This window comes from Cetorhinus maximus, chromosome 13, assembly GCF_964194155.1.
Source record: "Cetorhinus maximus chromosome 13, sCetMax3.hap1.1, whole genome shotgun sequence".
Taxonomy (NCBI): domain Eukaryota; kingdom Metazoa; phylum Chordata; class Chondrichthyes; order Lamniformes; family Cetorhinidae; genus Cetorhinus; species Cetorhinus maximus.
The window spans coordinates 63,910,494-63,924,520 of NC_135891.1; positions in this window are offsets into that span (position 1 = coordinate 63,910,494).

Sequence of the window (14,027 nt, forward strand, 5' to 3'; positions counted from 1 at the left end):
CTTGCTGTGTTTCACTTGCTGTGCGTTTCACTCGCTGTGCGTTTCACTCGCTGTGTGTTTCACTCGCTGTGTGTTTCACTCGCTGTGTGTTTCACTCGCTGTGTGTTTCACTCGCTGTGTGTTTCACTCGCTGTGCGATTCACTCGCTGTGCGATTCACTCACTTGTTTCACTTAGTGTGTTACACTCACTGTGTCTAATCCACTGTGTTTCACTCACTGTGTGTTTCACTTGTTATGTTTCACTTGTGTTTCACTCGCAATGTTTCACGCGCTGTGAGTTTCACTCACTGTGTTTCCCTGCCTGTGTTTCTTTCACTGTGTTACACTCGGTGTGTTTTTCACTCATTGTGTGTGTCACTTGCCTTGTGTTTCACTCACTGTTCATTTCCCCCGCTATGTATCCCCCACTGTGTTTCAGTCGCGTTACACTCATTGTGTCTCACCAATTGTGTGTTACTCGCTGGGTGTTTCACTCAATGTGTGCTTCACGCGTTGTGTTCAAATCGCTATGTTTCACTCGCTGTGTATTTCACTCACTGTATTTTACTCATTATGTTTCACTCGCTGTGTTTCACTTGGTTGTGTTTCACTCGCTGCGTGTTTCCCTCGCTGCGTGTTTCCCTCGCTGTGTGTTTCCCTCGCTGCGTGTTTCCCTCGCTGCGTGTTTCCCTCGCTGCGTGTTTCCCTCGCTGCGTGTTTCCCTCGCTGCGTGTTTCCCTCGCTGCGTGTTTCCCTCGCTGCGTGTTTCCCTCGCTGCGTGTTTCACTTGCTGTGTGTTTCAGTCGCTACGTGTTACATTGCTGTGTGTTTCACTCGCTGTGTGTTATACTTAGTGTTACACTCGCTGTGTGTTTGACCTGCTGTATTACACTCACTATGTTTCACTTGCTGTGTGTTTCACTCCCTGTGTGTTTCACTTGCTGTGTATTACACTTGCTGTGTTACACTTGCTGTGTGTTTCACACGCTGTGTTTCCCTGGCTGTGTTTCCCTCGTTATGTTACACTTGTTGTGTCTCACCCATTGTGTGTTTCAGTCACTGTGTGTTATACTCATTGTGTGTTATACTCAGTGTTACACTTGCTGTGTGTTTGACCTGCTGTGTTACACTCACTATGTTTCACTGCTGTGTGTTTCACTCGCTGTGTGTTTCACTCGCTGTGCGTTTCACTCGCTGTGCATTTCACTCGCTTTGTGTTTCACTCGCTGTGTGTTTCACTTGCTGTATATTTCATTTGCTGTGTGTTTTACTCGCTGTATATTTTATTTGCTGTGTGTTACACTCGCTGTGTTACACTCACTGTGTTACATTTGCTGTGTGTTTCATGTGCTGTGTTTCCCTGGCTGTGTTTGACTCGCTGTGTTACACTCACTGTGTCTCACCCATTGTGTGTTTCACTTGCTGCGTGTTTCACTAGCTGTCTATTTGACTTACTGTGTTACGCTCGCTGTCTGTTTAACTCACTGTCTGTTTCACTTGCTGTGTTTCACTCACTCTGTGTTTCACTCACTCTGTGTTTCACTCGTTATGTGTTCCACTCGCTGTGTTTCACTTGCTGTGTGTTTCGCTCACTGTGTTTTACTCACTGTGCTTCACCTGCAGTGTTTCTCATTCGCTGTGTTTCACTAACACCGTGCTTCACGTGCTGTGTTTCACTTGCTGTGCGTTTCACTTGCTGTTTGTCTCACTCGCTGTGTGTTTCACTCGCTGTGTGTTTCACTCGCTGTGTGTTTCACTCGCTATGTGTTTCACTCGCTGTGCGATTCACTCACTTGTTTCACTTAGTGTGTTACACTCACTGTGTCTAATCCACTGTGTTTCACTCACTGTGTGTTTCACTTGTTATGTTTCACTTGTGTTTCACTCGCAATGTTTCACGCGCTGTGAGTTTCACTCACTGTGTTTCCCTGCCTGTGTTTCTTTCACTGTGTTACACTCGCTGTGTGTTTCACTCATTGTGTGTGTCACTTGCTGGGTGTTTCACTCACTGTTCATTTCCCCCGCTATGTTTCCCTCACTGTGTTTCATTCGCGTTACACTCATTGTGTCTCACCAATTGTGTGTTACTCGCTGGGTGTTTCACTCAATGTGTGCTTCACGCGTTGTGTTCCAATCGCTATGTTTCACTCGCTGTGTATTTCACTCACTGTATTTTACTCATTATGTTTCACTCGCTGTGTTTCACTTGGCTGTGTTTCACTCGCTGTGTGTTTCCCTCGCTACGTGTTTCACTCGCTGTGTGTTTCACTCGCTGTGTTTCACTCGTGGCCTTTAACTTGCTGCGGTACACTCATTGTGCGTTTCACTCGCTGTGTGTTTCACTCGCTGTGTGTTTCACTCGCTGTGTGTTTCACCCGCCGTGTGTTTCACGCGCCGTGTGTTTCACGCTCTGTGTGTTTCACGCTCTGTGTGTTTCACGCTCTGTGTGTTTCACGCTCTGTGTGTTTCACGCTCTGTGTGTTTCACGCGCTGTGTGTTTCACTCACTGTGCGTTTCACACGCTGTGCATTACACTCGCTGTGTTTCACTCGCTGTGTGTTTCACTCCCTGTGTGTTTCACTCGCTGTGCATTACACTCGCTGTGTTTCACTCGCTGTGTGTTTCACTCCCTGTGTGTTTCACTCGCTGTGCATTACACTCGCTGTGTTTCACCCGCTGTGTGTTTCACCCGCTGTGTGTTTCACCCGCTGTGTGTTTCACGCGCTGTGTGTTTCACTCACTGTGCGTTTCACACGCTGTGCATTACACTCGCTGTGTTTCACTCGCTGTGTGTTTCACTCCCTGTGTGTTTCACTCGCTGTGCATTACACTCGCTGTGTTTCACATGCTGTGTGTTTCACGCGCTGTGTGTTTCACTCGCTGTGCATTACACTCGCTGTGTGTTTCACGCGCTGTGTGTGTTTCACGCGCTGTGTGTGTTTCACGCGCTGTGTGTGTTTCACGCGCTGTGTGTGTTTCACGCGCTGTGTGTTTCACGCGCTGTGTTTTTCATGCGCTGTGTGTTTCACGCGAGCTGTGTTTTACTCGCTGTGTTAAACTCGCTGTGTGTTTCGCGTGCTGTGTATTTCACATGTTGTGTTTCACTCAATCTGTGTTTCACTCACTGTGTGTGTCACTCGCTGTGTGTCACTCGCTGTGTTTCCCTCGCTGCCTTTCCCTCGTGGCCTTTAACTTGCTGCGGTACACTCATTGTGCGTCTCACTCGCTGTGTCTTTCACTCGGTGTTTTTCACTCACTATGTTTTTCACTCGCTGTGTGTTTCACCCGCTGTGTGTTTCACTCACTGTGCATTACACTCGCTGTGTTTCACTCGCTGTGTATTTCACTCCCTGTGCGTTTCACTCGCTGTGTGTTACACTTGCTGTGTGTTACACTTGCTGTGTGTTACACTTGCTGTGTGTTTCACGTGCTGTGTGTTTCACGCGCTGTGTCTTTCACGCGCTGTATCTTTCACGCGCTGTGTGTTTCATGCGCGGTGTGTTTTACTCGCTGTGTTAAACTCGCTGTGTGTTTCACGCGCTGTGTGTTTCACGCGCTGTGTGTTTCACGCGCTGTGTGTTTCACGCGCTGTGTGTTTCACGCGCTGTGTGTTTCACGCGCTGTGTGTTTCACGCGCTGTGTCTTTCACGCGCTGTGTCTTTCACGCGCTGTGTCTTTCACGCGCTGTGTCTTTCACGCGCGGTGTGTTTTACTCGCTGTGTTAAACTCGCTGTGTGTTTCGCGTGCTGTGTATTTCACATGTTGTGTTTCACTCAATCTGTGTTTCACTCAATCTGTGTTTCACTCAATCTGTGTTTCACTCACTGTGTGTGCCACTCGATGTGTGTCACTCGCTGTGTTTCCCTCGCTGCCTTTCACTCGTGGCCTTTAACTTGCTGCGGTACACTCATTGTGCGTTTCACTCGCTGCGTGTTTCACTCGCTGTGTGTTTCACTTGCTGTATATTTCATTTGCTGTGTGTTTTACTCGCTGTATATTTTATTTGCTGTGTGTTACACTCGCTGTGTTACACTCACTGTGTTACATTTGCTGTGTGTTTCATGTGCTGTGTTTCCCTGGCTGTGTTTGACTCGCTGTGTTACACTCACTGTGTCTCACCCATTGTGTGTTTCACTTGCTGCGTGTTTCACTAGCTGTCTGTTTGACTTACTGTGTTACGCTCGCTGTCTGTTCAACTCACTGTCTGTTTCACTTGCTGTGTTTCACTCACTCTGTGTTTCACTCACTCTGTGTTTCACTCGTTATGTGTTCCACTCGCTGTGTTTCACTTGCTGTGTGTTTCGCTCATTGTGTTTTACTCACTGTGCTTCACCTGCAGTGTTTCTCATTCGCTGTGTTTCACTAACACCGTGCTTCACTTGCTGTGTTTCACTTGCTGTGCGTTTCACTTGCTGTTTGTTTCACTCGCTGTGTTTCACTCGCTGTGTGTTTCACTCGCTGTGTGTTTCACTCGCTGTGAGCTTCACTAACTGAGAGTGACACTGCCGTGTGTTACACTGCCATGTGTCACACTCACTGTGTCTCATCTGCTGCGTGTTTCACTCGCCGACTTTCACGCGCTGTGTGTTTCACGCGCCGTGTGTTTCACGCGCCGTGTGTTTCACGCGCCGTGTGTTTCACGCGCCGTGTGTTTCACGCGCCGTGTGTTTCACGCGCCGTGTGTTTCACGCGCCGTGTGTTTCACCCGCCGTGTGTTTCACTCACTGTGCGTTTCACACGCTGTGCATTACACTCGCTGTGTTTCACGCGCTGTGTGTTTCATGTGCTGTGTGTTTTACTCGCTGTGTTAAACTCGCTGTGTGTTTCACGTGCTGTGTATTTCACATGTTGTGTTTCACTCAATCTGTGTTTCACTCAATCTGTGTTTCACTCAATCTGTGTTTCACTCACTGTGCGTGTCACTCGCTGTGTTTCCCTCGCTGTGTGTTTCACCCGCTGTGTGTTTCACTCACTGTGTTTTTCACTCGCTGTGTGTTTCCCCCGCTGTGTGTCTCACTCACTGTGTTTTTCACTCGCTGTGTGTTTCAGGCGCTGTGTGTTTCACCCGCCGTGTGTTTCACTCACTGTGCGTTTCACATGCTGTGCATTACACTCGCTGTGTTTCACTCGCTGTGTGTTTCACTCCATGTGTGTTTCACTCCATGTGCATTACACTCGCTGTGTTACACTTGCTGTGTGTTACACTTGCTGTGTGTTTCACGTGCTGTGTGTTTCACTTGCTGTGTGTTTCACGCGCTGTGTGTTTCACGCGCTGTGTGTTTCACGCGCTGTGTGTTTCACGCGCTGTGTGTTTCACGCGCTGTGTGTTTCACGCGCTGTCTGTTTCACTCGCTGTTTGTTTCACTCGCTGTTTGTTTCACTCGCTGTGTTACACTTACTCTGGGTTTCACTTACTCTGGGTTTCACTTACTCTGGGTTTCACTCACTCTGGGTTTCACTCACTCTGGGTTTCACTCACTCTGTGTTTCACTCACTCTGCACTTCAATCACTGTGTGTTTCACCCAGTGTGTGTCTCGCTCACTGTGTTTCACTCACTGTGTTTCACTCACTCTGCGTTTCACTCGCTGTGTGTTTTACTCGCTGTATTTCACCCGCTGTGTGTTTTACTCGCTGTATTTCACACGCTGTGTATTTCACTCGCTGTGTGTTTCTCTCGCTGTGTTTTTCACTCGCTGTGTGTTTCACCCGCTGTGTTTTTCACCCGCTGTGTATTTCACTCGCTGTGTGTTTCTCTCGCTGTGTTTTTCACTCGCTGTGTGTTTCACCCGCTGTGTGTTTCACGTGCTGTGTCTCACGTGCTGTGTTTCACGCGCTGTGTGTTTAACGCGCTGTGTGTTTCACTCGCTGTGTGTTTCACTCGCTGTGTGTTTCACTCGCTGTCTGTATAACTCACTGTCTGTTTCACTCGCTGTGTTACACTGGCTGTGTGTTTCACTCACTCTGGGTTTCACTCACTCTGTGTTTCACTCACTCTGTGTTTCACTCACTCTGCACTTCACTCACTGTGTGTTTCACTCAGTGTGTGTCTCGCTCACTGTGTTTCACTCACTGTGTTTCACTCACTGTGTTAAACTCGCGGTGTGTTTCACTCGCTGTGTGTTTCACTCGCTGTGTGTTTCACCCGCTGTGTTAAACTCACTGTGTGTGTCACTCGCTGTGTGTGTCACTCGCTGTGTGTGTCACTCGCTGTGTGTTTCACGCGCTGTGTGTTTCACGCGCTGTGTGTGTCACTCGCTGTGTGTGTCACTCGCTGTGTGTGTCACTCGCTGTGTGTGTCACTCGCTGTGTGTGTCACTCGCTGTGTGTGTCACTCGCTGTGTGTTTCACGCGCTGTGTGTTTCACCCGCTGTGTGTTTTACTCGCTGTGTATGTCACTCGCTGTGTGTTTCACTCGCTGTGTGTTTTATGCGCGGTGTGTTTCACCCGCTGTGTGTTTCACCCGCCGTGTGTTTCACCCGCCATGTGTTTCACCCGCCGTGTGTTTCGCGCGCCGTGTGTTTCGCGCGCCGTGTGTTTCACTCGCCGTGTGTTTTACCCGCTGTCTGTTTTACTCGCTGTGTGTTTTATTCGCTGTGTGTTTCACTCGCTGTGTGCTTCACGCGCTCTGTGTTTCACCCGCTGTGTGTTTCACTCGCTGTGTTAAACTCATTGTGTGTTTCACGCGCGGTGTGTTTCACGCGCGGTGTGTTTCACGCGCGGTGTGTTTCACGCGCGGTGTGTTTCACGCGCTATGTCTGACACGCTGTGTGTTTCACCCGCTGTGTTTGACGCGCTGTGTGTTTCACCCGCTGTGTTTCAGCCACTGTGTTTGATGCGCTGTGTGTTTCACCCGCTCTGTGTTTGAAGCACTGTGTGTTTCACCCGCTGTGTGTTTGACGCACTGTGTGTTTCACCCGCTGTGTTGTTTACGTGCTGTTTGTTTCACATGTTGTTTTTTACTCATTCTGTGTTTCACTCTATCTGTGTTTCACTCAGCGTGTTTTTCACCCGCTGTGTGTTTCACTCAGCGTGTTTTTCACCCGCTGTGTGTTTCACTCGCTGTGTGTTTCACTCGCTGTGTGGGTCAGTCGCTGTGTTAAACTCGCTGTGTGGTCCACGCGCTGTTTTTTTTCACATGTTGTGTTTCACACGCTGTGTGTTTCACCCGCTGTGTGTTTCACCCGCTGTGTGTTTCACCCGCTGTGTGTTTCACCCGCTGTGCGTTTCACGCACTGTGTTTTACTCGCTGTGTGTTTTACTCGCTGTATGTTTTACTCGCTGTGTGTTTCACTCGCTGTGTTAAACTCATTGTGTGTTTCACGCGCTGTTTGTTTCACCCGCTGTGTGTTTCACCCGCTGTGTGTTTCACGCACTGTGTGTTTCACGCGCTGTGTGTTTCACGCGCTGTCTGTATAACTCACTGTCTGTTTCACTCGCTGTCTGTATAACTCACTGTCTGTTTCACTCACTGTCTGTTTCACTCACTCTCTGTTTCACTCGCTGTGTTACACTTACTCTGGGTTTCACTTACTCTGGGTTTCACTTACTCTGGGTTTCACTCACTCTGGGTTTCACTCACTCTGTGTTTCACTCACTCTGCACTTCACTCACTGTGTGTTTCACTCAGTGTGTGTCTCGCTCACTGTGTTTCACTCACTGTGTTTCACTCACTCTGCGTTTCACTTGCTGTGTGTTTTACTCGCTGTATTTCACACGCTGTGTGTTTCACTCGCTGTGTATTTCACTCGCTGTGTATTTCACTCGCTGTATTTCACACGCTGTGTGTTTCACTCGCTGTGTATTTCACTCGCTGTTTATTTCACTCGCTGTGTATTTCACTCGCTGTGTGTTTCACTCGCTGTGTGTTTCACTCGCTGTGTGTTTCACTCGCTGTGTGTTTCACCCGCTGTGTGTTTCACGCGCTGTGTGTTTCACGCGCTGTCTGTATAACTCACTGTCTGTTTCACTCGCTGTCTGTATAACTCACTGTCTGTTTCACTCGCTGTGTTACACTGGTTGTGTGTTTCACTCACTCTGGGTTTCACTCACTCTGTGTTTCACTCACTCTGTGTTTCACTCACTCTGCACTTCACTCACTGTGTGTTTCACTCAGTGTGTGTCTCGCTCACTGTGTTTCACTCACTGTGTTTCACTCACTGTGTTAAACTCGCGGTGTGTTTCACTCGCTGTGTGTTTCACTCGCTGTGTGTTTCACCCGCTGTGTTAAACTCACTGTGTGTGTCACTCGCTGTGTGTGTCACTCGCTGTGTGTGTCACTCGCTGTGTGTTTCACGCGCTGTGTGTTTCACGCGCTGTGTGTGTCACTCGCTGTGTGTTTCACGCGCTGTGTGTTTCACGCGCTGTGTGTGTCACTCGCTGTGTGTGTCACTCGCTGTGTGTGTCACTCGCTGTGTGTGTCACTCGCTGTGTGTGTCACTCGCTGTGTGTTTCACGCGCTGTGTGTTTCACCCGCTGTGTGTTTTACTCGCTGTGTATGTCACTCGCTGTGTGTTTCACTCGCTGTGTGTTTTATGCGCGGTGTGTTTCACCCGCTGTGTGTTTCACCCGCCGTGTGTTTCACCCGCCATGTGTTTCACCCGCCGTGTGTTTCGCGCGCCGTGTGTTTCGCGCGCCGTGTGTTTCACTCGCCGTGTGTTTTACCCGCTGTCTGTTTTACTCGCTGTGTGTTTTATTCGCTGTGTGTTTCACTCGCTGTGTGCTTCACGCGCTCTGTGTTTCACCCGCTGTGTGTTTCACTCGCTGTGTTAAACTCATTGTGTGTTTCACGCGCGGTGTGTTTCACGCGCGGTGTGTTTCACGCGCGGTGTGTTTCACGCGCGGTGTGTTTCACGCGCTATGTCTGACACGCTGTGTGTTTCACCCGCTGTGTTTGACGCGCTGTGTGTTTCACCCGCTGTGTTTCAGCCACTGTGTTTGATGCGCTGTGTGTTTCACCCGCTCTGTGTTTGAAGCACTGTGTGTTTCACCCGCTGTGTGTTTGACGCACTGTGTGTTTCACCCGCTGTGTTGTTTACGTGCTGTTTGTTTCACATGTTGTTTTTTACTCATTCTGTGTTTCACTCTATCTGTGTTTCACTCAGCGTGTTTTTCACCCGCTGTGTGTTTCACTCAGCGTGTTTTTCACCCGCTGTGTGTTTCACTCGCTGTGTGTTTCACTCGCTGTGTGGGTCAGTCGCTGTGTTAAACTCGCTGTGTGGTCCACGCGCTGTTTTTTTTCACATGTTGTGTTTCACACGCTGTGTGTTTCACCCGCTGTGTGTTTCACCCGCTGTGTGTTTCACCCGCTGTGTGTTTCACCCGCTGTGCGTTTCACGCACTGTGTTTTACTCGCTGTGTGTTTTACTCGCTGTATGTTTTACTCGCTGTGTGTTTCACTCGCTGTGTTAAACTCATTGTGTGTTTCACGCGCTGTTTGTTTCACCCGCTGTGTGTTTCACCCGCTGTGTGTTTCATGCGCTGTGTGTTTCACGCGCTGTCTGTATAACTCACTGTCTGTTTCACTCGCTGTCTGTATAACTCACTGTCTGTTTCACTCACTGTTTGTTTCACTCACTCTCTGTTTCACTTACTCTGGGTTTCACTTACTCTGGGTTTCACTTACTCTGGGTTTCACTTACTCTGGGTTTCACTTACCCTGGGTTTCACTCACTCTGGGTTTCACTCACTCTGTGTTTCACTCACTCTGCACTTCACTCACTGTGTGTTTCACTCAGTGTGTTCCGCTCACTGTGTTTCACTCACTGTGTTTCACTCACTGTGTTTCACTCACTCTGAGTTTCACTTGCTGTGTGTTTTACTCGCTGTATTTCACTCGCTGTGTGTTTCACTCGCTGTGTATTTCACTCGCTGTGTATTTCACTCGCTGTGTGTTTCACGCGCTGTGTCTGACACGCTGTGTGTTTCACGTGCTGTGTTTTACGCGCTGTGTGTTTCACCCGCTGTGTTTCACGCGATGTGTGTTTCACCCGCTGTGTATTTCATCCGCTGTGTGTTTCAGGCCCTGTGTTTGACTCACTGTGTGTTTCTCGTGCTGCGTGTTTCACGCGCTGCGTGTTTCACTTGCTGTGTTAAACTCGCTGTGTGTTTCACGTGGTTTGTGTTTCACCCACTATGTTAAACTCGCTGTGTTTCACCTGCTGCGTGTTTCACTCGCTGTGTTAAACTCGCTGTGTGTTTGACGCGCTGTGTGTTTGACGCGCTGTGTGTTTGACGCGCTGTGTGTTTGACGCGCTGTGTGTTTGACGCGCTGTGTGTTTGACGCGCTGTGTGTTTGACGCGCTGTGTGTTTCATGCGCTGTGTTAAACTCGCTGTGTGTTTCACGCGCTCTGTTAAACTCGCTGTGTGTTTCATTCGCGGTGTTAAACTCGCTGTGTGATTCCCGTGCTGTGTTAAACTTGCTGTGTGTTTCACTCGCGGTGTTAAACTCGCTGTGTGTTTCACTCGCGGTGTTAAACTCGCTGTGTGTTTCCCGCGCTGTTTTTCACGCGCTGTGTTTCACGCGCTGTGTTTGATGAGCTGTGTGTTTCACCCGCTGTGTGGTTTACGCGCTGTTTGTTTCACATGTTGTTTTTCACTCAATCTGTGTTTCACTCAATCTGTGTTTCACTCACTGTGTGTGTCACTCGCTCTGTGTCACTCGCTGTTTTTCCCTCGCTGCCTTTCCCTCGCGGCCTTTAACTTGCTGCGGTACACTCACTGTGTGTTTCACTCGCTGTGTGTTTCACTCGCTGTGTGTTTCACTCGCTGTGTGTTTCACTCGCTGTGTGTTTCACCCGCTGTGTGTTTCACTCGCTGTGTGTTTCACTCGCTGTGTGTTTCACTCGCTGTGTGTTTCACTCACTGTGTTTTTCAATCGCTTTGTTTTTCACTTGCTGTGTGTTTCACTCCCTGTGTGGGTCACTCGCAGGGTGTTTCACTCACTGGCTTTATCGCTTGCTGTGATACACTTGCTATGTGTTTCACATGCTGTGTGCTTCACTTGCTGTGTTTCACTTATTCTGTGTTTCACTCACTGTGGGTTTCACTTGCTGGGTTACACTTGCTGTGTGTTTCACTCGCTGCGTTACACTCACCGTGTTTCACTCACTGTGTTTCACTCACTGTGTGTTGCACTCACTGTGTGTTATACTCAGTGTTACACTCGCTGTGTGTTTGACCTGCTGTATTACACTAACTATGTTTCACTCGCAGTGCGTTTCATGCACTGTGTGTTTCACTTGCTGTGCGTTTCACTCACTGTGTGTTTCACTTGCTGTGTGTTTCACTCACTGTGTGTTTCACTTGCTGTATATTTCATTTGCTGTGTGTTACACTTGCTGTGTTCACTTGCTGTGTGTTTCATGTGCTGTGTTTCCCTGGCTGTGTTTCCCTGGCTGTGTTTCACTTGCTGTATTATACTTGCTGTGTCTCACCCATTGTGTGTTTCACTTGCTGTGTGTTTCACTCACTGTTTGTTTCACTTGCTGTGTTACACTTGGTGTGTGTTTCACCAACTCTGTGTTTCACTCACTCTGCTCTTCACTCGCTGTGTGTATCACCCGCTGTGTTAAACTTGCTGTGTGTTTCACCTGCTGTGTGTTTCACATGTTGTGTTTCACTCAGTCCGTGTTTCACTCACTGTGTGTGTCACTCGCTCTGTGTCACTCGCTGTGTTTCCCTCGCTGCCTTTCCCTTGTGGCCTTTAACTTGCTGCGGTACACTCACTGTGTGTTTCACTCGCTGTGTGTTTCACTCGCTGTGTGTTTCACTCGCTGTGTGTTTCACTCGCTGTATGTTTCAATCGCTGTGTGTTTCACCCGCTGTGTGTTTCACCCGCTGTGTGTTTCACCCGCTGTGTGTTTCACTCGCTGTGTGTTTCACTCACTGTGTTTTTCAATCGCTTTGTTTTTCACTTGCTGTGTGTTTCACTCGCTGTGTGGGTCACTCGCAGGGTGTTTCACTCACTGGCTGTATCGCTTGCTGTGATACACTTGCTATGTGTTTCACATGCTGTGTGCTTCACTTGCTGTGTTTCACTTATTCTGTGTTTCACTCACTGTGGGTTGCACTTGCTGGGTTACACTTGCTGTGTGTTTCACTCGCTGCGTTACACTCACCGTGTTTCACTCACTGTGTTTCACTCACTGTGTGTTGCACTCACTGTGTGTTATACTCAGTGTTACACTCGCTGTGTGTTTGACCTGCTGTATTACACTCACTATGTTTCACTCGCAGTGCGTTTCACTCGCTGTGTGTTTCACTCGCTGTGTGTTTCACTCGCTGTGTGTTTCACTCGCTGTGTGTTTCACTCGCTGTGTGTTTCACTCGCTGTGTGTTTCACTCACTGTGTTTTTCAATCGCTTTGTTTTTCACTTGCTGTGTGTTTCACTCCCTGTGTGGGTCACTCGCAGGGTGTTTCACTCACTGGCTGTATCGCTTGCTGTGTTACACTTGCTGTGTGTTACACTTGCTGTATATTTCACTTGCTGTGTGTTACACTTGCTGTGTTCACTTGCTGTGTCTCACCCATTGTGTGTTTTACTCACTGTCTGTTTCACTTGCTGTGTTACACTTGGTGTGTGTTTCACTCACTCTGTGTTTCACTCACTCTGCACTTCACTCACTATGTGTTTCACTCAGTGTGTGTTCCAATCGCTGTGTTTCACTCGCTGTGTGTTTCACTCGCTGTGTGTTTCACTCGCTGTGTGTTTCACTCCCTGTGTGTTTCACTCCCTGTGTGTTTCACTTGCTGTGTATTACACTTGCTGTGTTGCACTTGCTGTGTGTTTCACACGCTGTGTTTCCCTGGCTGTGTTTCCCTTGTTATGTTACACTTGTGTCTCACCCATTGTGTGTTTCAGTCACTGTGTGTTACACTCACTGTGTGTTATACTTAGTGTTACACTCGCTGTGTGTTTGACCTGCTGTATTACACTCACTATGTTTCACTCGCTGTGTGTTTCACTCCCTGTGTGTTTCACACTTGCTGTGTTACACTTGCTGTGTGTTTCACACGCTGTGTTTCCCTGGCTGTGTTTCCCTCGCTATGTTACACTTGCTGTGTCTCACCCATTGTGTGTATCAGTCACTGTGTGTTACACTCACTGTGTGTTATACTCAGTGTTACACTTGCTGTGTGTTTGACCTGCTGTGTTACACTCACTATGTTTCACTCACTGTGCGTTTCACTCGCTGTGCATTTCAGTCGCTGTGTGTTTCACTCGCTGTGTGTTTCACTCGCTGTGTGTTTCACTCGCTGTGCATTTCACTCGCTGTGTGTTTCACTCGCTGTGCGTTTCACTCGCTGTGCGTTTCACTCGCTGTGCATTTCACTCGCTGTGCATTTCACTCGCTTTGTGTTTCACTCGCTGTGTGTTTCACTTGCTGTATATTTCATTTGCTGTGTGTTTTACTCGCTGTATATTTTATTTGCTGTGTGTTACACTCGCTGTGTTACACTCGCTGTGTTACACTCACTGTGTTACATTTGCTGTGTGTTTCATGTGCTGTGTTTCCCTGGCTGTGTTTGACTCGCTCTGTTACACTCACTGTGTCTCACCCATTGTGTGTTTCACTTGCTGCGTGTTTCACTAGCTGTCTGTTTGACTTGCTGTGTTACGCTCGCTGTCTGTTTAACTCACTGTCTGTTTCAATTGCTATGTTTCACTCACTCTGTGTTTCACTCACGCTGTGTTTCACTCACGCTGTGTTTCACTCACTCTGTGTTTCACTCACTCTGTGTTTCACTCGCTGTGTTTCACTTGCTGTGTGTTTCGCTCACTGTGTTTTACTCACTGTGCTTCACCTGCAGAGTTTCTCATTCGCTGTGTTTCACTAACACCGTGCTTCACTTGCTGTGTTTCACTTGCTGTGCGTTTCACTCGCTGTGCGTTTCACTCGCTGTGTGTTTCACTCGCTGTGTGTTTCACTCGCTGTGTGTTTCACTCGCTGTGTGTTTCACTCGCTGTGTGTTTCACTCGCTGTGCGATTCACTCGCTGTGCGATTCACTCACTTGTTTCACTTAGTGTGTTACACTCACTGTGTC